General features: G+C 34.0%; 1 long non-coding RNA gene across 1 annotated transcript in view; it reads right to left on the bottom strand.

Moving 5' to 3' along the window:
* Positions 1 to 1,438: 1,438 nt before the first annotated feature.
* Positions 1,439 to 25,072, bottom strand: part of LOC145293939 (uncharacterized) — a 52,415-nt gene continuing 28,781 nt past the window's right edge. Inside the window, exon 2 of the long non-coding RNA XR_013869797.1 lies at positions 1,439 to 2,335. This is a non-coding gene — a long non-coding RNA (uncharacterized LOC145293939). The remainder of the gene's footprint in view (positions 2,336 to 25,072) is intronic.

Raw genomic sequence — 25,072 nt, 5'->3', positions numbered from 1 at the left:
GGATTCATCGGACTACTGTTGTCATCTTGAGTGTGATTTTCACAACGTTTCAGTCGATGTAACCTCCGACCTTCTTCAGGTGTATCTTGTCGAACTTAGGAATGTTTCTGTCGAACTCGGGAATATGGATGGCATTTCAAGTGAAAAAATTTATTTACTTCACGAGGGTAGCATGCTCTTGTTCCGTTAGCCATGACTGGATAGAGATCCTAAGTAATTCACAATTGTATTTTTTGGTCGGCTACACTGAGGATTGAACCTTCAGGAGAATATTACTTTTTACAATTGATTTTTCCAAGTATTCTAACCACTGCGCCAAGAACCCAATAAAAATTTCAGTAAATATTTTGTTGTGCTATTTCGTTACTTTATTGAACTTAATTTGAATTACCAGAAAATTTTGGTTAGAAAAATGTGCTTCTTTGTTATTAGGGCGAAAATCGAAAGTAGAAAAAAGTTATCATTAAAAACCAATCGTATCTGATTACTTTTTATGCTAATTTCAACTAAAGGCAATGTTATCTACTTAATTGTCATGGTACAATTAGTTAAAAATTACAGCATTATTACATGAAACACGTATTTTCATGATAAGTGACAGACGGGTCGGCCATATTGTTTTGCACATGGAAGAAGAAAAGTAACTCAAGGTTGCCATACTACAAAAATAATGTAAAAAAGGCCCAAAATTGCCAAATGGAACACGTTCTTTATTAATCTAATATATAAACGGCTATATGTCTGTCCGTTTGTCTTTCGATTTGTCTGTCTGTCTTCATATTTTCAAAGACTATCTCCTCCGAAACTAAAAATTGCATGCGGCGCTAGGGGCCTCAAATGATTGGATTTTTTCAGGTTTTTAGCCAGTTAAAATAGTTTTTAATGGTTCAAAATTGAAAAAAATCATTAAACATTTTATACATTCATCTTAGTTTATTTTTAATTTTTAATCGGTTTATGTGCATGTCACGTTGGTACAGTGGTAACTTCACCAGCTTGCTGCAGTTTTGGTTTCGATTCTAGCTGATGGCGCCTAAATACTTTTTTTTTTTTTACTTTTGAAATCACGACTATAATAATATGTACGAAATTTGAACAAATTAAAATAATATATTTAAGTGTATTTTACGCAAAGCCACTCCCCCTCGTTAGTTCTATATGAAGTAAAAATGGCTTTATTAAAGATTTTAATTCTGAGCTATGTTAAAGATGTTAGCTCCCTACTCTAAATTTTTTTAAATAATTGTTTGCTTTTTTTCTAACAGGTAATTGCCTAAAAAGTAAAAAAGAAAAATCTTATTGAGGAGTGGTGGTGTTTAACTGAGGGTGTTGCAGAGGGGCAAAAGGTATAAAGGTGCCAATCGACTATACAATTAATAAATAGACACAAGGCAAAGAGGTAACGGCAATAGCACTGAAGAATGATAAACACAGATGATTGCTTAATGATGAAGTGTATCGTGTTTTATTGATACCAAGAAATAAATGGTAAAATGTACAGCAAAGTATTCATGATCAGCCGGGGGAGGGTAGAAAGGGTGTCTTGCTGGGTTGAGATTATTGTGAACCTAAGGTAGAATGAACATGCTTCAGGTTAATCCCATCGTATAGATGGGATTTGATGCTGGAACTAGTATACTATGCATACATACTATACATACTATAACAGGTAGCTGGACGTCAGTGTGTATTAGTACGGGTAGCTGGACGTCAGTGGAGCTGGGGAGCCATTGGAGTGAGCTAGAAGAGCTTCAGGAGTAAGCTGGCATTGCTGGAAGCCAGAGCAAGCTGGAGGTGCTGCAGGAGTAAGCTGGAGTCACTAGAAGCTGCAGGAATTGCTGGAGTTACTGGAAGCTGTAATGGGAGATTTCCAGACAAGTAGCTTGTGACTAGCATAATTAGTTTGTTGAGTAGTCTTGTTTGGGCACTGCTGCTGCCCCTGGTCCCCATGATGACTGGGTCTGCCAACTTGATGAAGGTCAAATCTGGATGTGGAAGGCTCTTAGCTCCCAGGCGGACTTGGAGATTTGCTGTGAAAGCTGCTTGTTTCATGGAGAGGTGTTCATGCTGCAGTCGACAAACACCGAAGAACAAACAGTCTTTCTTAGAACTGCACACCTGTGGAACTCTCTTCCATTTGCCTGTTTCCCAGCCGATTACAACTTGGTTGTCTTCAAGTCCAACATAAACAAATTCTTGATGAACCGCTTCCTTAAGTAATCCAATCTACCAAATTTCCATTACTAACGATTACTACGATATTATCCCATTGATTACTGTACACTTAATAACCATTATCCTCGAGTGGCCTGCGGGCCTTGATAAATGGTGACTCCTATAAAAAAAAAAAAAAGATTGATGTAATTAATGAATGGTAGTAACAATAAGGTAATAAATATTCATTAATTTTAAACAACCATTAAAACTAAAATCTACAGATCATCCCTCACAAGTGTATTTTTTATCTCACGCATTAAACTCTGTTGTTAAATATTTAGAAATTGATAAGTATAAGAATCAGGAATTGTATTGGAATCAGGAAAAATATTGGAATCGTCCCATCACTAATATATATATATATATATATATATATATATATATATATATATATAAGCCTGACGAATCCTATAGTTGGATGAAACGCAGAATATTCAGTGTAGCTTAATCGCCATATATATTTTATAAATTACTAACTAGCTCTACCTACGTATTGAGCACTTTTGAAGTAAATACTTAAAGTTTACGCATAAATCTATACTTTCGTATATTAAATTTATGTGAATAAATGAAGTAGTTATATATATATATATATATATATATATATATATATATATATATATATTTATATAAAATGGGTTAAGAAATTCCAACGAAAGAAAGATGTATATTTAAATAAGGGGGTAGTCACCAACAATGTGTATTTTTTAACATTATTTTATTATTCCGTGTCTTGGTTTTTCATTGAGAATTATGTTTGGATCATTGTAATAATGTTTTTAAATCATTGAAATCGTTTTTATGCTTTTCAGACGTTCTGTGAAGCGTCCTCGTCAGAAATTATTTTCAAATGTGTTGGAGATGTAAAAATGGCATTTTCGTAGTTCATTTGAAGTGTTTCCAAGGGGTGGAGGCGTGTAAGTGTCTATTATTCATTGGCATGTTCAATTTTTATTACTCTTTTATTGGGCTTGTCTGAGGCCGCTGACCTCAGCTGTAGTCACTCTTGTGTTGTGTTTCTCTCTCTCTCACTCTCTCTTTCTGCTTGTGTTTTTTTCCCTTTTCCTTTAGGGTAGGGTGTGTGTGTGTGTGTGTGTGTGTGTGTGTGTGTGTGTGTGTGTGTGTGTGTGTGTGTGTTTTCTTTTATTGGTTTGAGAATGTGTGTACTGTTTTATAGTATTATGAGGTTATTTGCTTCCCTAGGAAGGTGGCTGTGATCCAAGGTCGTTACTAATGCAAATGTGTGTGGAGGGGGGGGGACCAGCTCTTCTGAAATAAGGGTAGGGGTGCTTTCATTCTATTTTGATATTTATTTTTTAGATTCTTGGATTTTAGCATTGTGATTTTTCATTTCAGTCTTTTTGGGTATTCCTTATATTATGTTTGTTTAGATAGAGTGGCGTATTTAAAAATATGTATGGGGGATTTTTTAATGTTTCTATTTCTTTGTCTCCCCATGTGGGTATGGCCAGACCCAGGATTGGTTCCTAGTGTGGGGAAGATTTTGTTCCCCAGAGGCGGGGGGGGCCAATTGGAGGGGGTATAGGTATGGGAGGGGGATGATAGAAGGGATGATAGTTGTCTCAGTCATGAGGGGGTTCTCCTCCACTGACTGAGGAGGGAGCGAGGTATTGGAACAGATATTATACTATGATTCTAGGTGTTTCCTAGTGTTGTTGGTTTCGAGGTTAAGTAGGGTTGGTATTGTTCAGTGTGTTGTATTAGAGATAGGGGTGTTATGTCTGTGTGTGGTTGTATGCGCGCACGTGTGTGTATTTTAATGTGTTGGTTCTGATTTATGTGTGGGTGTGTATATGTATATGTATATGGATGTACATGCAAGTGTGCCTTGCATTTCATGTTTTTGTGTGTTGATATTAGGCTCTGTTCAGTTCAGGAGTGAATCTGGTGATGAAGTTTTTTTCCTGTGTAAGTAAATAAAAATAATTGTCTGTTTGGAAGATTGGCATTATTTTGAAGCTGTTTCCACTGCATGTGTGTACGTGTTTTGAAACATAGAGGTGTCTGTTATCTGCAATTTTGATGTTGCTCTTATGTAAGGTCACTCTATTGCTGAAATTTTTGGTGGCTAATTTTTGTAGGATTTGTTGCATTTAACATTTGACACCTTAATCGCAGAAATTTGGCTGTTAAGGGGTCAAGGTTTAACGATTTGACCTTTGAGAACTCTACCAAACTCCTCCGACAATTTTGAGTCTAAACACTTGAAATTTTAGATATAATTGACCTGTTTTTTTCTTTTTGCTCCATACACCTCCAAACACCCGGGCAACGCCGGGCACCCATGCTAGTATATCTATAAAAGTGAATGTGTCTGTGTATCTGTGTGTCTGTCTGTGTGTGTACATTTCCCTACCCAATAACTCTGTCAATTTTCAGTCTACAGACTCGGAATTTGATATACAGGGTACTGAGATTTGGGAAAATCTATGTGTTCAGTTTTCGGCCAGAAATTTGGCTTTTAAGGGGTAAAAGTTCAACAATTTAACCTTTGATAACTCTGCCAAACTCCTCCGACAATTTTGGGTCTAAACACTTAAAATTTTAGATATGCGTTCCTTGGACATGGATCTAACTTAATAACTTGATTTGAGCCCAAAACAATAAAGGCTAAGGGGTCATAATAGGGGTCAAAGTTTTAAAAAATGTGACCTCTGCGATCTCTACCAAAGTACTCCGACAATTTCTGGTCTAAACATTTGAAATTTTACATAAAGGGTATTTAGAGATAGGGCATACTTTTTAATCGGTTTGGGTTGAAAATTTTTAGTTACCAATATATAAATGTATGTATGTATGTATGTATGTATGTATGTATGTATGTTTGCATGTCTGCCCAACATTTTCGACAGAGGCGACGGATTTTCTGAAGATCAGTATCGTTTTGAAGTCGACCTTTCAGACGACAAATATCGAAAAATTGGCTAAAAACATTAATATCTTCACCTTAAACTGGACACTTTTCTGCGGGGGGGGGGTCGCTTTTTTCGCCGATGTATTTGAAAGTCATCCTCTCCTTTCGCTTGTCTAACTTTAATTTTAAAAAATGTCACTTCCGGTTTGGCGGTGGTCGTAACAGCAAAGACGTCAGGTTTTTTTCCTGTTCTTTTCCTCCTTCGCGGTACGGGTTAGAGCCTGCCTTCCTACTTCCAATATTTTTTTTTTTTTTTGCTCAACATACACATCCAAACACCCGGGCAATGCCGGGCTGAAATGCTAGTATATATATATATATATATATATATATATATATATATATATATATATATATATATATATATATATATATATATAGAGAGAGAGAGAGAGAGAGAGAGAGAGAGAGAGAGAAGTTTATTTGAGGGATTATCGATTAGTGTAAGAGATGCCCAAACAATGCTAATGAACAAACCAAATTCCTTGACTAAATAAACTGACATGTAGAGACAACAACTGATTTTCTCAAAAAAAAAAATATTTGCGTTTATTATAATCGGAAGACACTGACTTCGTATTCTTCTTGATTTGGGCTTCTCACCTCCTTCGCTGTCTGTCTCTACATCCAGCAGTTTTTTACGCCATCTATACTTCTGCATCACACTGACCCATTTCTTTGTCTACATATTCAGTGCTATCAATGTCGTCGCCATAAAAAAAAACTTGTCATCTTTATCCTTGAGCATTTAAAGATTAACTTATGCTGCCATTTAAAAATCATCTAAATCAGTGAGTGTGGAGGTGAACCGGGGGTGTTTTCTGTCACATAACAAATAGAAATTATGAGAATTTGAAAAGTTCTCAGAGTTGGAATTTTTTTCGTAGAATGAAATTTCCATTCATATGTTTACAGTTAATGCAACGTTCTTAAAATTAATACATTCTATTTTGCACCTAGTCCTGGTCTCTCTCTCTCTCTCTCTCTCTCTCTCTCTCTCTCTCTCTCTCTCTCTCTCTCTCTCTCTCTCTATGTATATATATAGTAAGTTATGAAAATATATTATGAAAATATATATAGCAATTAAGCTACAGGCATAAGCCTGACGAATTCTCACAAAAATGAAACACGGAATATTCAGTGTAGCTTAATTGCCATATATATTTTCATAACTTACTACCTAGCTCTACCTATGAATTGAGCACTGCTGAAGTAAATACTGAAAAATTTACACATAAAATTATATCTTCGTATATTAATTTATGTGATTAAATGAAGTAATCATATATATATATATAAATGACAAAAAGTACATATTCCAAATTCCAAGATGTTACCGTTTATTTCTTTCAGCATGTAAGAATGTTCAATTCTTGACAGCACCTATTTCATACCGCAGAAACAATCATATAATCATTGTGTTAATGTTTTTAATATTTTCTGCCCAGGAAGGAGAATAAGAACTCGTTAACTTACAAAACAAAAAAGAAGAATTTGAGCATGATTACTTAAATCCGAAAAATACAAAGAGTAGTTGCATTGTTTTTATTATATTTACACTGTACTTGTTTCTGTGCTACGAAACAGGTACTGTCAAGAATTGATGGAAAAAATGAACGGTAAGATGGACAACATCTTGGAATTTTGAATACAGACTTTTTGTCATTTATGTGTATATGCTCTGTAGTTATATTTAACATACATTGAAATTCATAAATAAAAGAATTGATATAAATATTATTGAATAAGCATATTTTGCTCCATATATATATTGTTCTGGGATAGTTGACATCCCTATATCCATGATAGTATGGATCTGCTTGGCACTACGTAAGCCAGACATTTCTGCCATCTAGTGAAGAGCACACTCGCAGTTTAACCACCCATAGTGAACACTAGGACTCTTTCAGCTTAATATTGTGACCCTTAAACAGGACCACAACATTAAAAAAGAACACACAAGGATCTCCTTTGGATAAACTACCAACTTCTGTTCAAACTCGTATTTTTCTTTGAAAAAGTAAATAGTGGCTCCACAAAGTGTTTTCAACGACACAAAACAAAAAAAAAAACGACCTTACCTCGGAAAAGTTTATTTTTCAAAAAGCCGTGAGTAGAAAAAATGTACTACCTGTATATTGATAAAAAGAATTGTAAGAGTATCTTGTGCAGTTTCCGACGTGTAGGAGACGGGGAGTCTCGTCGTGGGCGACGAAGCGTTTCACTGAAAAACCATGGCAACACACAGCGAACCAACAAACAATGACAGCCACGGCGCGAAGGTAATTAACAAAGCTCAGCTGACTGCACGAATAGAAACGGAACCCAACGGTCACTAACGGAACCCAACGGTCACTGTACTGATCGCCACGAACGTCAGAACCCGACTGCCTCGCACCTCCAATGGACCGATTTTTATTCCTCAAGATGGCCTAGCTAATTTGCGATCCTGCGAGATTCCGTCTCTAATAAAAGCAGGCAGGCGCCATCTTGGAACTCTTTCTTCCGCTGCCCCGACCACAGGATCAGCCACCACCCCGCACGCCAGGCACACACGGACCCTCTTGCGCCGAGGGCTACGGTTAGTCTCACAAGAATTGGCCTAATTCATTTCTAACGTTCGGTTTGGGTAAATGTTGCAATTTTAACATAAGACATTTTCATTGCCCAGAATTATTTTCTCTAACCAAAAGCCTTTAATATTGAATTGTTTATTAAAAGTGAACATTTTTTTGTTTGTTTTTAAGCACACAGAAAAAAAAGAAACTATTTTTTTTTTTTTTTGTGGGCTAACCGATTTTGCAAATATCGCTTGTGCAAATATCATAATTTTTCCTTCTTTGCAACAAGCCATATTTGGTTTACAGTATATATTTGATTCAAAAACTTTTTTTACTGTAGCCAAAAATTTCTCTGTCAATAGTCTGCATGATTTTTGTTTTCTCAGTAAAACAACAAGAAAAGAAAAAAGTATATCAACTCTACGAAGGATTGAAACCTCATTCATTCCCTTACCAGAATTTAGGACAACAACATGAATACTCGACTGAATTTTTGTTTTCAATTCGTTTTATTATTCTAAATTCTTCTGGACACAAAATGCTTCATATTTTTTTTTTTTTTTTTTTTTTTCGAGAGAGAGTTAAAATAAATTCTGAAGTGTCTTTTGTTCTCTGTGGAAAATTGAATATTTTTTTCTATTAAAACCACATGTACGTGATTTTTTTTTTCTTTGGGAAGATTAATTTTGCATATCTTCTCTGCAAAGTCGCGGTTTTTCTGTTTATCATTTAGACACAGTTTGTCTTGTGAGTCTTTATTTTTTCAAAATGGAAGAACTTTCAAGACTAGTTGAAATGATACGTTTACAGCAAACTCAGGCTTTGGAATTACGGAAACAAAGAGAAGAAAGAAGAGAAAAAAAAGAAAAGAAGAAAAAAGAAAGAAGAGAAAGAGAAGAAAAAAGAGAAAGAGAAGTGGAAAGAAGGCAATTCAGCGAAAAAATACTGAAAATGCAATCAAACTCAGACTTTGGAATTACGGAAACAAAGAGAAGAAAGAAGAGAAAAAAAAGAAAAGAAGAAAGAAGAGAAAAAAAGAAAAAAAGAGAAAGAGAAGCGGAAAGAAGAGAAAGAGAAGAGGAAAGAAGGCAATTCAGCGAAAAAATACTGGAAATGCAATCACAGGCAAAGAAAAAATTGGAACTATTAACTAAAGTAATAGTGAAGAAAGACAGCAACGACTCAGACCAGAATGTGTTTTCCCAAACTGCGATCTGGTCAGCATTAGAAACATTTCAATATCGTCCTGAAGAGGAGTTGACTTTTGAAGCTTATTTTCACAGATTTGGTGACATATTGATGATTGATTGCAAGTCATGAAGCAAGCAGATGAAGGTTCGTCTTTTATTACAAAGTTGGGAGCTGCAGAACATAATAAGATTGTGGACTACATCGTCCCTAAATAGACGAGCAAATTGTCCTTCAACGAGACAGTGAAATCTTTGATGGAATTATACTGTCCAAAAATCAGCTTATTCCATAAAAGATGGAGATGCATCAACCTGACCCGTAAAGAAGACCAATATTACACCACATTTGATTGTCATCGACTATCCTCATTGACAGCCAATTTTTATTCAAGGCTTAGTGTCAACCAAGGACGCTGAACTCAAATGCTGCGCACTAAACAGATTGGAACAGGAACCAAACACAACTCTTCAACAATTGGCTGAGGAATGCCAAAGAATCATCTCGGAGAAGCAAGACTCTAAAAATATAGAAGAGGCAGGTGTAGCACATTAGAAAGGTATGAAGTAACAAAAAATCTTACTCTCCAAACAGTCAAGCAAAAGCCAAACAGAAACCTTGGGAAAAATCCCCAAACAAACCTGTTACCCCTTTACCCATGCCAAGGATGTGAAGAACGCTACTGGCAGAAGTATTGTCCATACTGATCCCGGAAATGTGATCAATACAGATGCAACAAACCCAAAGCCTCACATTGCAGAGTAAAAGGACCCTGCAGGAGCTACATAAAAATAATGAGGACTCAAGCAAAGGACGAAAATGTATGGAAGTACATGACGGTAAAAATAGGGGACAAGAATGTTAGACTTCAACTTGACAGTGGTTCGGATTTTTCCATCATAAACCATCATACTTGGTGCAAAATTGGAAAACCGAAGATGATGAGAACCAAGAAAGTGGCTCGTTCAATAACTGGAGAAAGAATAAGATTTGAAGGTGAGGTTACCACTAATGTAGTGTTGAAGGGGAAAACACTGAATATCAAGGTGTTTGTATTAAAAAAATACTAATAACCTTTTTGGGATAGACTGGATCCAAAAATTCGAACTCTGGGACTCGCCCATTAACGATTTTCGTCAAAAAGTGGAACTTAGAGCTGAAGCTGAAAAAGACCTGAAGAAGTCGTTCCCCAATGTTTTTTCGGACAAACTAGGTCATGGTACAAAAATGGAGGCAAAGTTCAAGTTACAAGACAATGCTACCTCAGTCTTCAAAAAGAAATGCAACGTACCATATGTCTCTATACAAAAGATTGATGTAGAACTAGACAGACTCGTCAAAGCAAGAATTTTGATTCCAGTCGACTACAGTGAGTGGGCTGCCCCACCATGTATATAAAGAAAAAATCGAATGATATCAGAGTTTGTGCAGACTTACCGACCGGGTTGAATGCTGCATTTAAGGATCATCATTACTCGCTACACAGCCCCAAGGAAGTTTTTACGAAACTAAATGGAGAGAAAATATTCTCAAAAATATATCTGAGCGAAGCGTACCTCTAGATTCCCGTTGAAGAAGAAAGCTCAAAACTTTTGTGCATTACCACTCACAAAGGGACTATTTAAGTTCAATAGGTAAGCTTTCGGGATCAAAGTCGCACCAGTTATCTTTACACAGATAATCGACACAATGTTGAGTGGCCTTGATTTTTTCATTGGATACTTGGACAATATTCTAATGAAAAGCTAATCTCTAGAAAACATGAAAACATTAACGAGTACAGCTTTACACTTAAACACCAAATGTGAATTTTTCCTTGACCAAATAAAATACCTTGGGCAGATAATAGATAGGGATGGTAGACGGTCAGATCCAGAAAGGTTCATAGCAATAAAAAATATGCCTGAGCCACACGACATAACAACACTGCAAAGTTTTTTAGGCTTAGCTAATTACTATCAAGCCTTCATTTCGGATATGGACACACTGCACACCTTTGAAATGAAGAAGAAGTATGATCCCATGTGGTCAAGATGTAGCAGCGGGGAGGTATTGGTATTATTTTAACTTGGTAGTTGTTTATTGGTCTAAGTTTTCGCTTTGATCTGAAGTAATATTATACCCTCATTGCAGTTACTTTCCTATCTTAGGTCTTTATCAGCGATGAGGGTATTTGTAATGATATGTGTTTATCTCTAATAAGTTGTATGATGGCACAATAGATTATATTTTTCGTCACCACAAACAAACATGCGTAAGTGATTTATGGAAAAAATATAAACAAATAATGAATACAAGAATTAAAAATAAAAATTTTTAAAATAGATAATGCAACACAACAAGCAATAATCATGAGTATGGATTAATTCTGGTTTTTGTTTATTAGAACATGACTTGCCAGTATATATATATATATGCACACATGTGTTTGTATATATATATATATATATATATATATATATATACATACATGATGATGATGATTGCTTCATCTTTGCAGATGATTGCCGTCCTGCTCAACAAAAAGTCCCACCACTAATCCATTTCCTAGTTCATCTTATATGGCCATGAACCAGCAGCTGATTTACATGGCCTGAAGCAAAGATGACACATAAAGTCAAGTGTCTGGCCTGGATTAACTAGACCCCTCTGTAGTATAGTGTCACTGTGGACAACCATATGCCTACTCTGATCTGCAGTCGACTTGCACTTCCTGCCACACACCATACAGGTTGTCTCATCAGGTTGCGGAGGCAAGGGTATATAAGGGCGTCTTTCGTGTGACTTTGTGTGGTTTGGACAGTAGAAAGTGCCCACATGTCTCACACTTCCAGCCAGCATCCATGAGCATCCAAATCCTTCACAAATCCTTTATGCAGATTTCTCTTAATATCTACCTGTTCCAAGTTCTTTGTTTCCAATACTTTGCAACTCTCTGAGACAACTTCTCGCTATTCGCTCCTATTCTTGCCCATCTCTTCCCAGCTTTCAATATTTATGCAAAGCTTCTTAAGATTGTCCTTCAAACAGTCCCTGAATCTCCTCTTTGGTTTGTGCTGTGAGCGCTTAGGCACCTGTCAGCTCATCATAAAACAGGTGCTTTGATAATCTGCAGTCATCCATACGGACAATGTGTCCAGCCCAGCGCATCTGATTATTAGTTATCATGCTTCCAATACTTGGACAACCCGCTCGCTGAAGAACAACAGTGTCTGGTGTCATTGATTGCCATTTTATTTTATTTTTTTACATACATACATACATACATACATGAGTTTAAATGGTGTTTAAAAGTCGTGCTCATTCACTATATCACCTTAAGATCTTGGAGACTATTCACGTTCGACTTAGAAAACCTTCCCTTTGCAAGCAAAGGGAATGCCTCCTGGATTTGAACGTGATTAATCTCTAGGGTATTCGACCATAATGCTGTTTTATTTTAATTGTTTTCCCACTTTTTTTTTCTCTCCGTAAATTGAATAAAACGCAATTTTAATTGCTTTTTCATTCTTTGTTTTAAAAATTCTCTCGATACAGCTTTGAGAAGCGAGGGTCGAAACCGGTCAGCTGGCTCCCCATTTCTCTTTCTTTTCTCTCCTGTTCCCCTTTTTGGAGAGAAGATTAAAGGAATATATATATCTATATTTATATATATACAAATTTACTTTTAATTATGAATCATAAAAGTCTTCCCTTCCTAATTGCAATACATACATACATACATACATACATACATACATACATACATACATACATATATATTTCCCCAAAACTTCTGGCCTGGATGGAGGGGAAGACTAAAACTTGCTACTATGGTTTCAAAGATCTGAAATAATAGCAAGGGGAGAGTTGATTCCAAATATTTTCATATTATATCTCCCCACTTTTGGAAACAGGGTACCATTATGAATATCTCCAGTATCAAATAATCTTTATACACTGTGAAATTTACTGTATGTATGAAAACCAAAGAGGGGAGATATAATATATGAGAAATGTTTGGAATCAAGTCTCCCCTTGCTGTTTTGCTGTTATTTCAGATCATTTGAAACCATAACAGCAAGTTTTAGTCTCACCTTCATCAAGGACAGCGGTTTTGAAGAAATATCAGATATTTTCTAATTCATATGCAAAACTAGGAAAACAAATGACTGATTGAAATATTGGTAAAGATGCAGTCTCTTTCCACTCACAAAAAATCCTTTAAAATTACTGCTATTATAGGTTTTCGAGGGTGCTGAAAATGAAAACAATAGTTAAAACTCCAGGAAACGAGTGGTGGGAGAGTACTGTCTAATTTGATGTAAAATAAACACTCACTTTATAGCCAAGGTGGCCATAAAGAGGGTGCTCATTTTATGCTAAATTAATATAGGAAAGTTATCCCCACTTGTTTAAACAATAATGTGTGACCTTAAGGGCAAATGTCACATAACTAACTACACAATTCAGGCCATGACCTATCCAACAAACCTTCATGTGTTAAATTCTGATCAATAGTCACTAAGATTTTGAACTTATAAAATTGCCCCAAAAAGTGGTGCGTGTGTGTGTATATATATATATATATATATATATATATATATATATATATATATATATATATATATATATATATATATATATATATATATTCGTAGCCAAATTGATTATTGAAATGCTCATCTTTTACTCTATGGGATGAGACAATATGGAAATTTGTAGGCTTTTTGAAGATTATAATACTATTCTATGGTTACAATTTTATGACGATTGGTAAAAAAGAACCTATATTTTCAAAGATACCTAAATTTGCCTACGTTTGTATATATAGCGCCCTAATAGATCAGCTTTAGTTTTGTTGCTTCTATTGTCTCTCCTGTAGCTTTGCTAGGCGACTAATACACACACACACACACACACACACACACACGCACATATATATATATATATATATATATATATGATGAGTGCAACGTCTTGTCAGACGAGTGCCATTCCCTCAGACACTGAAAGTCCATGTGTCCGTAGATTACTTTTTAGTCTTGCCAGCGACTTGCACACCCTCAAGCAGACATAACACTGAAGATGGTCATTGGTATCCATGCATATTATATACATATATATATATATATATATATATATATATATATATATACACATACTTATATACACATACATACACATATATATATATATATATGATGATTGCAACGTCTTGTCAGACGAGTGCCACTCCCTCAGACATTTAAAATCCATGAGCCCAAATGCCTGAGGGAGTATCTATACAAAGATGATGTTACAGAGTCTTAGCTTTGTACGACAGCTAAGTCTCTCTCTCGGTTCAAAATGTTGAGATCCAGCAACAAGCAAGAGCAAGATAGCCAGCAACAAATTAAACTTAAATTATATATATATATATACATACACACATACATACACAGACATATACACATAGGCTAAAAATTAAAACAAGAACCTGCAAGGCTACATCTTAAAACATAAACCAACAGCTATTACGTTACGCATGCATATTCGTAATGCCGTCGTTTGACCTTCACCTGACAAATTCCATTTTTTTAATTTTCACATGTTTGCACCGATTTTCCCCCGGCTAAAACCCAAATATAAAGCTTTGCATGGGCTCGAATATCCTATATATTAAGTTTCATGCCTGTAGACGAAAAACTGACAGAGAAGTTGTATAGGCAAAATTTTTTAAACAAACAAATATACACATACATAAATATATATAGAAAGAGTTTTTTGTTTACTATAATCTTTTTACGCAAACATTACACAAGTATAAGTCATGTAGAATATCTGCATGTTTATGATTACGCATAATAGTTAACTACAGATGATTTATAATTACACATAATAGTTAACTACAGATGATTTATAATTACACATAATAGTTAACTACAGATGATTTATAATTACACATAATAGTTAACTACAGATGATTTATAATTACACATAATAGTTAACTACAGATGATTTATAATTACACATAATAGTTAACTACAGATGATTATCCCATAAGAAAACTGAAAAAACTAATGTGGAATTAATTAAAACTAGCGGGACCTGTAGAAATTCCACAGGGGATTCATTCATATGTAATATATAGATGTTGGCATTCTGTAGATGTTCAGTGTAAATGGAGACGCTCTGATATTATTGTAGCTCTTTTGTTAAAACTGTAAAAATATTTATCTAAGCTAGCACGAACGCCCGGTATAACCTGGTTGTAAAATAAGCTTAAATATGATGTTTAAATTCTTGCAGATTTCGGATATCTTATTATAGAGTTAATGTTCTGTGGATTTTTATATAGTATGAAGTTGCGATTTCCAAAATAAAAAATATATCCATATGACTTAGGTGCATCAGCTTGAATCAAAACTGAAACCAAAACTTATGAAACAAATATATATATATATATATATATATATATATATATATATATATATATATATGTATATATATGAGCAAACAGTTAATAAAATATGTTAAAAACACTTTGAAATGAGTTAAAAATATATTTAATCTGAAAAGGAAACACTAGATAAATGGATAGTCCTTAATCCGTGGAGTAGGAAGTAGCAAAATGCGGGATCGGATTTTGCATGCAGAAGTATTTGACTTACAACAAGTAAGTCAAAGATCTTACTTGAAAACAAAAAAAGTGAAGCAGAGGGAATGTGATAAAGAAAAAGGTGATTACACACGAATGGAAAGTCTGGTGGAAAATAAAAAATCCAGTGACGGTAAAATCCAAATGTAAAACTTCAAGAAAGTTAAAAGAATTTTCATTTGGACAAGTAAAATCCAAGGAAATCCCGTAATTGGAAGAAGATGGTCCATAATAATTCAAAGGCAGAAATCCATGGAATAATTCACAAAAATGTGTACAAGGAAAAAAAGAAAAGATTCCAATAATATTAATAAAAGAAAAATAAGATGTGCTTTTCACTCTACTTCCGAGACATAAATATAAATAAGAAAGATCTGGGAAGAGAAAGAAGAGAAAAAAAAATGATGATAAAGTTAAATATAAAATATAAAATAAAGGGAAACAAAAATTAATTAATTTTACTATCTTGAATCATTTTGGTAAATTCAATTGTAATTTTCATTTTATATATATATATATATATATATAACTTGAGTTCCTTCAGCTTTAATCGAAATTGAAACCAAAACTTTTGGAGAATTCTTGGTAAAATTATTTATAAAAAAATAGATGACATCAGTCATAATCGAAACCGAATCCAAAACTTATGAAGAATTCTTGGTAAAATGATTTATTACAAGAAATGGAAGTCCATAACAATTAAACGACAGTCACTCAGATGTAAGCGTGACACAAAAAATAAATAACACACTATCCTATTAATATGTAGATACTAAATTTAAAAGAATATGCAAATTAACTAGATCTTTTGCAGATGAATGCTATTTTATGACCCATATATAACAAAGTTATATTTTCTTATTAAATAAATAGAAAAAAGAATATGAATATCAATACACACAAAAAAAAAATTATAGGAGTTCCAGCACAGACAAGGCAAATCCGTTCTACTGCAGATATCCTAACTGTAATCTCTGAATATGTATAACATGCACTGGATAAAACAAGAGAGGCTAGGGCAGTCGCCCTATATATATCTAAGGCAGGTATGGCACAAAGGTCTTCTCATGGAAATCAGATCTTATTGTATCATTGGACAAATACAAAATATTGAATAAAGAATATTAAATCCTTCTTAAATCAGAAAAGAATCCAGGTTGTCCTCGATAGTCATAAATCAAAACAATATGATATAAATGTGGGTGTACCTCAGGGGTCGATCCTTGGACCTTTATTATTCCTGCTATTCATAAATGACCTCCCTGATAAAATTGTCTCTGAGATGGGTATATTTGCTGACAACACCATGTTCTATAACAGACGTGAGGGGAAAACAAATAAACACATATCCAAGGCAATGGTGGAAACCCTAGAGGAAGATCTCCTGTCTGTAGTGGAATGGGAAAAAAAATAGATAGTCACATTCAATGCTGCCAAGATTAAACTTCTCTCCTTTAATAACTACAAGCATCGTTCTTAATTACCAATAACCATGGCTAATGATACAGTACCTGAAAGTACTTTATTCAAATTCCTCGGCTTCATGTTCACGAGAAACATGAGTTGAAACAGATACATTGAGAGCATTGCCAAGGCTGCTGCAAAGAAGGTGGCCTCTCTCTACCATGCTAGAAAGTTACTTATGCCTGAAAGTATCCTGTACCTCTTCAAGGCCACCATTCGCCCATGTATGGAGTATTGTTGTCACACTTTGGGCTGGTGCATCTGCTACTTGTCTCTCCCTCTTAGACAGGGTTCAAAAGAGAGTCGAAAATCTAATAGGTCCCGCACTATCAGCTAGGCTTCAACCTCTGTCCCATCAACGAAGTGTTGCATCCCTCTGCCTGTTTTACAAGTATTTTAATAGTAGGTGCTCCAATGAACTACAAGCCCTTGTCCCTCCTCGACGTAAATACCCCCAACAAACCCAACAAGCAGCAAAATCCCACCCCAATGCACTGGAAGTCCCAAGCTGTAAGAAATCCTCCTACTCTGATAGTTTCTTCCCTAGGACTGTTAGACTTTGGAATTCCCTTCTGGGTTTCTGCTTCCCGGACATGCCGAAGTTCAAGTGTAATGTAAACAAACATTTTGCTGCTCAACTCCCTACAGAGTATCCCTGCAAATTATGTCCCAGATAGTAGCTCCCTTCATCAAAGTGGCACTGTGCCTTGTTTGGTGTGAAAATGCAATAATAAAAAAATAATAATAAAAAGGTGGAGAAGGAGCTTTTTTTTGTTTGTTTATTTGTTTGTTTGTTTGTTTTTTTGTGAATGCTTAATTTTGACTGCTGTTCTTGTGGGATATTCTTGTTCCTCTTTACTTGCCTCCCCACGAGGGCAAAAGTAGACACGAGGTCGGCTTTTAAGCCAGCTCACTAAAAAGGGGCACTCTGAATTGGAACCAAAATAAAAATTGCTTCAGTCTAAAAAGACTTCAACTACACTGATCACGGGCAGAATAGATTAAGTAGCATCAGAACAGATACCACACTTTGTTCCCAGCCAAAAGGCCAAGGGGGTGGGATATTCTTGTTCATTTTATTTGCTATAGTTTAATAAATGGGTTGACTTTCATAGCGTTTTTTATTGCTTTGTTTTTGAAAGAATTTTAATTTTACAAATGTTGCTCTTGTGGGTTTTCTTAAAAATAAAAACAAACAAAACAAAACACATTACAAAGTCTTCTGGGTGAAATTCCACCGAAAATCTCAGATAATAAATTAAAAATTATTTAAAATTTTTCATTTAATAATAATTAAAAAGAAAAAAAATTATTTGGTTTGCCAATGTTTTTATTTCAACTTTACGAAATAATCCTTTCAAGGATGTGCTTGCTCTTATTCAAAGTTAAATTTTATGCGCTACCAACGTGACACAGCATTCAAATTTGATTTTAATACAAACTCCAAGAAGGTGAGGATGTGCTTGATCCGATTCAAATTCACATTTTTTTTTTTATTTTGCTTTTTGCGGGACAGCAAAATATTGGTGGGTTTTGAAAATAATCGACTTGCTTGAAATCCAAGTGAGAACATATTCTCCATTATTTATCGATTACATTAAATTTAGGTCATATTGTGTCTTATGCCAAAGTTTTAAAGAAAAAGCATTAATATAGTAAATGATAACACTATGAACATCTGAGACAACAAGAATGCGGTTGGTTACCTATTCAAATTGGTTACCTATTCAAATTGGTTACCTATTCAAATAGGTTACCTATTCAAATTGGTTACCTATTTAAATTTAAATTGTATGCGAACCCGCGTGACACATCATCGAGTTTTAACTTTAATACAACTGTCAAGACGTTCAACTTTCTAAAGCATCGCTATCGCTATTGAAATGAAAAACAAACATTTATAATTAAAAAAAAAAAAAACGCATATTATAAAGTCTTCTATGGTTAGGGTGGATTTCACTGAAAGTCTAAAAAAAAATTCAATAAAAATGATTTTCAACTATCTTTAAAAAAAAAAAAAAAAAAAGATTACAGCATTACTTGGTTTTCCAATGTTTTTGCTTTAACCTTACGAAATAATGCTTTTAAAGATGTGCTTGTCCCTATTGTTTCTGTTTTTGTTTGAAGGTTTACGTTGTTCAAAATTTGGATTATCATTTTATCGAAGCTTAGTCTTCACACTGACTGTAAGACCAACTCCTATAATATTTTGTAACAAAAGGAAAACAAACCTCTTTAATGAATAACAAATAATATATTTATTTGAGCAACCTACACCATTGGGTGTAGGCAACCAAAAGTAAAGACAGCCAAGAAAAAGAATTAATCAAGCAAAAAAAGTTTGGTCGCCACTTCTCTTAAAGCAGCATTGATTCAAGTGAAAAATGGCCGTTCAGTGGACACTTGTTGGTGCATTAAAGCTCTCTGAATGTTGTTTGAAATTCCCAAAAAGGCTGGATGTAGTTCTTCAAAGTTTAGGGTGAAATTAATACACCCTGAAGTTTGATTGGCCCTCGTGTAACTAAACCATCTTACAGTGGCTGCTCTCCGCAAGAAGAAATAAATGTTAATGTGTATGATTGCTACACTATTGCTCTCAATAATGTTTTGACTCATCGGATCTTAAATAGATTTAAGGTTGAATAACTCGCTCTTTCAAATAAAAGTTTACTTGGGAGTTATCTCCCTTACTGAATTAACGCAATTATTTGGAGTTTAAATTTTACAAAAAGAAAAAAAAAACGAACATAAGTCTTGTGTGCGACTACCTGTTAGAAATTAAAAATAAATAAATAAATAAATTAAAAAAAGAATCTAAGACGATGTTTTACTTTATTTTTATTCATAACTGGAAAATTAAAAATTGTAAAAAGATAAATAAATAATACCGTATACAATTGACTACTATCTTGCTGGATATTTTCTATCTCAACGGGAGGCTCACCCCCCCCCACACTCCAAATTAATACTAACAAAATGAAAAAAAAAAAGGAAAGATTTTAAAAAATGAAAAAAACAAAGTCTTGTTTTGAGGAAGACATTTTTCAATGTTGAAAGTCTTAGTTTATTAAACAGCAACAACAACGACAACAAATGTTGCTTTCAAAGAGAATTCTTTGATGATGACCTTTGTAAAACTCCCAGAGAGTAGTAGTAGTAGTAGCAATAGCAATAATAATAATAATAATAATAATAATAATAATAATAATAATGTTTAATTCATTTTAAAGTTGCATCATTTTGGGTTATTAATTTCTATTATAAATATTTATACATATGTGATACTTCCTAAAATGTGAACATTTCTTTATAAATAAATAATTAATTAAATAAATAAATAAAAATGCTAACATTTAAGCTGTATGACTAGAAACATTAGTCTCTAGAGTTTACTCATTTATTTACAGGCAACGCTATACGTGCCTAAAGTTAATAAAATAGCATAGCTTCTTTATCACCATCAAGTTAAACACATCACATACATGTGAGATATTTCAAACAATGAAAGATTCATATCGATCGCGTTTTGTGGTCAGTTTCTTTAATGATTTTATTAATAATTTTTTTGCAAATTTTAAGGGAATTGATAACAGAAATGTCTGTTATTCGCTTTTCTGATTTTCTTATTTATATTATAATTTTCAAGCTTTTCAAGTCTACATAAATTGTCATCGGGATAATGGGACCCAAACATCTAAAAAAAAATGTCTCTTGGTGGTGGTGGTGGTGGTGACTCAAATCATTTTTGCGATATCAGTGATAGATGGCTAGTCACAGTTAAAGGGAAACAACTCTAGTTAGTTAATAACCTCCCTTTGATTGCGCAATATTTTAATAATATAAAAATAAGAATATTTCGATGATCATTTTTTCGTTTAATAAATACGTTAATCATTTTCACCCGTATCTTTATTTTCTTTTATGTTAACACACACACACACACACACACACACACACACACACACACACACACACACACACACACACACACACACACACACAACGAATAGAGATACAACACAAAGGTATATTTTGACAACATTATTTATTTATTGCTGTTGTTCCAAGAATTCAGGTCGATCCGGTGTACGATCGTTTCAGAGACTACCTGGAATTATCATTATTTTCTTATTTTTTCTGGATATGTGGATTCCAATCCGTCTCTTCTTCAGCACCTTTCACCAAGGTCAAAAAGAGTGGTCCAGCAAGAACATCAAGATTTTGTTTTTAAAAACGTTTCAGATTTTTACAGGAAAAGACAGGGGCATGCAATTAGCAAATATGTACCAGTTCCACCAATCGCAAATAAAATTAAAAAAATAATCTTCTATAAATGCACATCTCTTCCATTATACTGATGAAGACTGAATGTACAGTCGAAATTTTGTTCTTGTAAAAAAATTAAAAAAAAAGGTATTTTAATTTTTTTCATAATAACATTTTGTACTCCTGCACGTCACCAAGAGAAAACGAATAAAGAAAAGTTATAAAGTTTCTCGCCACGATTATGGTCTTTGGTATGGTTTCAAGGGAGGGCCACATCATGCCACCTCACATTTTCGAAGTCGGCTTGAAAGTAAACACTAAAGTGTACCTGGATGTGCTGAAGAGTGTGGTGATCCCCAGTGCAATCAGGTAGCCACTGGCAGACCCTGGGTGTGGCAGCAGGACTTGGCACCAGCCCACAAATTCAAGGAGACCCAGGCTTGATTTCAGAAAAAGTGCTACGACTTTGTACCATTCTCTTCCTGCTCCCCTCCTCCCCCGACCTGAACCCGCTGGACTAATTCGTTTGGTCATACGTTAAGAATGCTATCAACATGACCTCCCACAACACCAAAACCAGCTTGATCGCTGCCATCTGCCAAGTATTCGCCAAGCTCCTGCTGGAAAAGGTATGCTCCCAATTTCATACCCGTATCGAGGTGGTGATTGAGGCTGAAGGCGGCTACATTGAATAGATATCAGCTGTACTACATAATCAAGTTACCTGAATTAATTTTTTCAATAAAAGTTTTAAAATAAAGCTGTGGTGTTGTTTTCTTTAGGGCAACGAATTTTGTTCCACTCTTCGGATTCATACGAGATGTGCTGCTGCTGCTGCTTCTGCTGCTCTTCCAAGCGGAGGAGTACATAAAAAGTCAGATACTTTCTGGAGCGATAGAAGGATCCAACAATCTACCAGCAATTCTAGCAACAGATTTGGTGAAAGTCTTCCATTTCAGATTTATAACAACACAGTGATGCTCAGATGTAAAAAAATATGTATGAATTATTCTTGCTGTACCGTAGTCTGGCTCCGCCATTAAATGACAAAGCCAGGACGCATGTTGACGGCTCATGTGCCGCGTTAATGTCACGTCAGTATTTTAAGGCATGTAGTGAGCGTGACACCAGGGAATAAAAGGCCTATATAGTTATTAAGATCGGAACGAGAACAGGAAAAGACAAAGCCAGGACACATACACATATTAATTTATCGTTCAACCCTATACTAAATTCATCACCAACAACAACCACAATAACAACAACAATAATAATAAAGTTATAGTGTCAGTTAAGTTATTGAAACAGCTGTTTATTATTGTTGTTGCTGTTGTGGTAGTAAAGTTACACTCTTCTGGAGGTTGAAGGTTCAATTCTCAGTGTGTGCGACACTCAAAATACAATTGCAAATTACTTAAGACTTCTACCCATTCATGGCTGATGGAACGAGAGCATGTGCCCCCTATGAATTAAATAAAGGATTCTGTTCGAAATTTTGTGCAGATTCCCAAGTTCGACAAGATACACTTAAAGAAGATCTGAGGTTATACCAACTGAAATGTTGTGGGAATAAAACTCAAGATGAGAACAGTAGTCCAAAGAATGCAAATAATACATTCATTGTTTTTGCTATTAAAACTGAATAAAGTGGCTGACTTGTTTATGAATAAACCGCAATGCATTCTGGTGGACTGAATTTCGTAATTGGAGTGTTTTGTTTTTGTTGTTGTTGTTTTTTTTTTTTAAATAGGATTACATAATTTTTATTTTACGCTATTGTATTTTGATAAATATTTCGTTAAAAGTAAATTATAAATAATAATTTGTAAGTCACGGTAATGCAGCAGTTGCAGCACACATATACAAGAATTGGCTGTATACGAAAAAAACTTGTCTAGCTGAAACCACTATCAATAATTTCTCCCATTCTTTATTTGTGCCTAAACCTAAACATAGATTCCATGAACAAAGTTTCTTTCTTAGAACTGCATGCCTGTGGAACTCTGTTCCATTTTCCTGCTTTTCAACTGGCTACAATATGGTTGTCTTCAAGTCCAACGTGAACAAATTCTTGATGAGCCATCCCCTTAAGTAATCCAATTTACCAAGTTGACATTACTAACGATGACTGACATGTTCCCCTTGACCACTGTACCCTCATTAACCATTAGCCTCGAGTGGCCTCCGGGCCTTAATAAGTGGTGACTCCTTTGTAAAAAAAAACAAAACATTATTAATACTAAGATGAAGATCTGTTAATATCATTATGATAAGTTACGATTGGAAAGAAAAAATGTTAAAAGTGTTTAAAACTTTTTTTTTTAAGAATTGATTGAAAATAAAATTAACATTTTCAGACTTTATTCATTTATCATTGTTTTTTTTTGTTTTTATAAACATTTTTCGAAAACAATGATTTTAATGGTGAACATTGAACAAATTACGCCATTGCTGGTTTGGAGTTTGATATATACACAATAAAAGATTACGAGAAAAATCGAAAAAAAAAGAAGAGTATTTTAATAATGTTTGTTTAAATCCATATATCTACCACAAAAATGAAGAAAATAATTGCGATGGCAAAATTCTCCTTTAACAATATGAAGTACATCTTCACAAACAGAAACATAAAACTGGGCACAAAAATCGGAATCTAGAGGACATATACATGGTCAGTTCTCTTCTATGGTTGCGAATGTTAAACACTAACAAAGATTACTGAAAATCGTTTGGAAGCAGCAGAGATATAGTTTATAAGAAGAATTCTAAGAGTCTCATTGGCATAAAAAAAAAGGACAAATGAAGAAATGCAGAGTACAACATTTCATTTCAGAAAGTTGAAGTTCTTTATACATATAATGCGGGTAAACAGGATGAAAAATATTTAATGTTAGGAAAAACTGTCAGCAAGAAAAGCAGGAAAGACAGAACAAAGTTCACATATGGTCTCAACAAAATCACAAGATGCACAACCATGGACCTCATCCGAAGGAGCAAATGCAGAAGGGATTGGAGAGCCATGATCATCATTAGCTTCGAAAACAGACCAGATACATAAGGAAAAAAGAATATATATATATATATATATATATATATATATATATATATATATATATATATATATATATATATATATATATATATATATATTCATATTATAAGCTCTATTTCCTTTTCGGTTTTATTGAGCTTTTACATCTGGCTGAGTTTATTTTACTTGTAAATATTAACTCTTTAATATTTATAATATATTTTAAGTTTACCATTTTGATCACCTTGGTAAACTTATTGTAATTTTTATTATATATATATATAGATTATTTCCTCTCTACACCTACCCCTCTTCCTCTCTCTCTCTCTCTCTCTCTATATATATATATATATATATATATATATATATATTATATATATATATATATATATATATACTAGAAATCTGTGTCGTGTCTGGTTAAAGTTTTTAAATTCAACCTTACTCCTGTTCAATGTGTTTTTTTTTAGTTATTAAATCTTAAAAATTAAATGTTGTCAGATCAAAATTGAGATCCCCCCTCTTCTTTTGTTTTTCGTCATCTTCTTCTAATATCGTCTTTCCAAATCATAATAATCACTTCTGTTTAAATCTGACGAAATTACTGGGTCATTGATACGATTCGGTAACAGAAACATGTGTAACTAAACGGATAAAACGGTAATAAAATTATATATATATATATATATATATATATATATATATATATATATATATATATATATACTTCTGAATAAAGTTATCAAACAAATCAACTGGTATAGAAATCTGTGACTATAGGTCTTACAAAA

Source organism: Euprymna scolopes, chromosome 15 (genome assembly GCF_053919585.1).
Source record: "Euprymna scolopes isolate OS-2025 chromosome 15, ASM5391958v1, whole genome shotgun sequence".
NCBI classification, from domain to species: domain Eukaryota; kingdom Metazoa; phylum Mollusca; class Cephalopoda; order Sepiida; family Sepiolidae; genus Euprymna; species Euprymna scolopes.
Note: the sequence above shows the minus strand (reverse complement) of the source record. Positions and strands in the feature narration are given on the sequence as shown.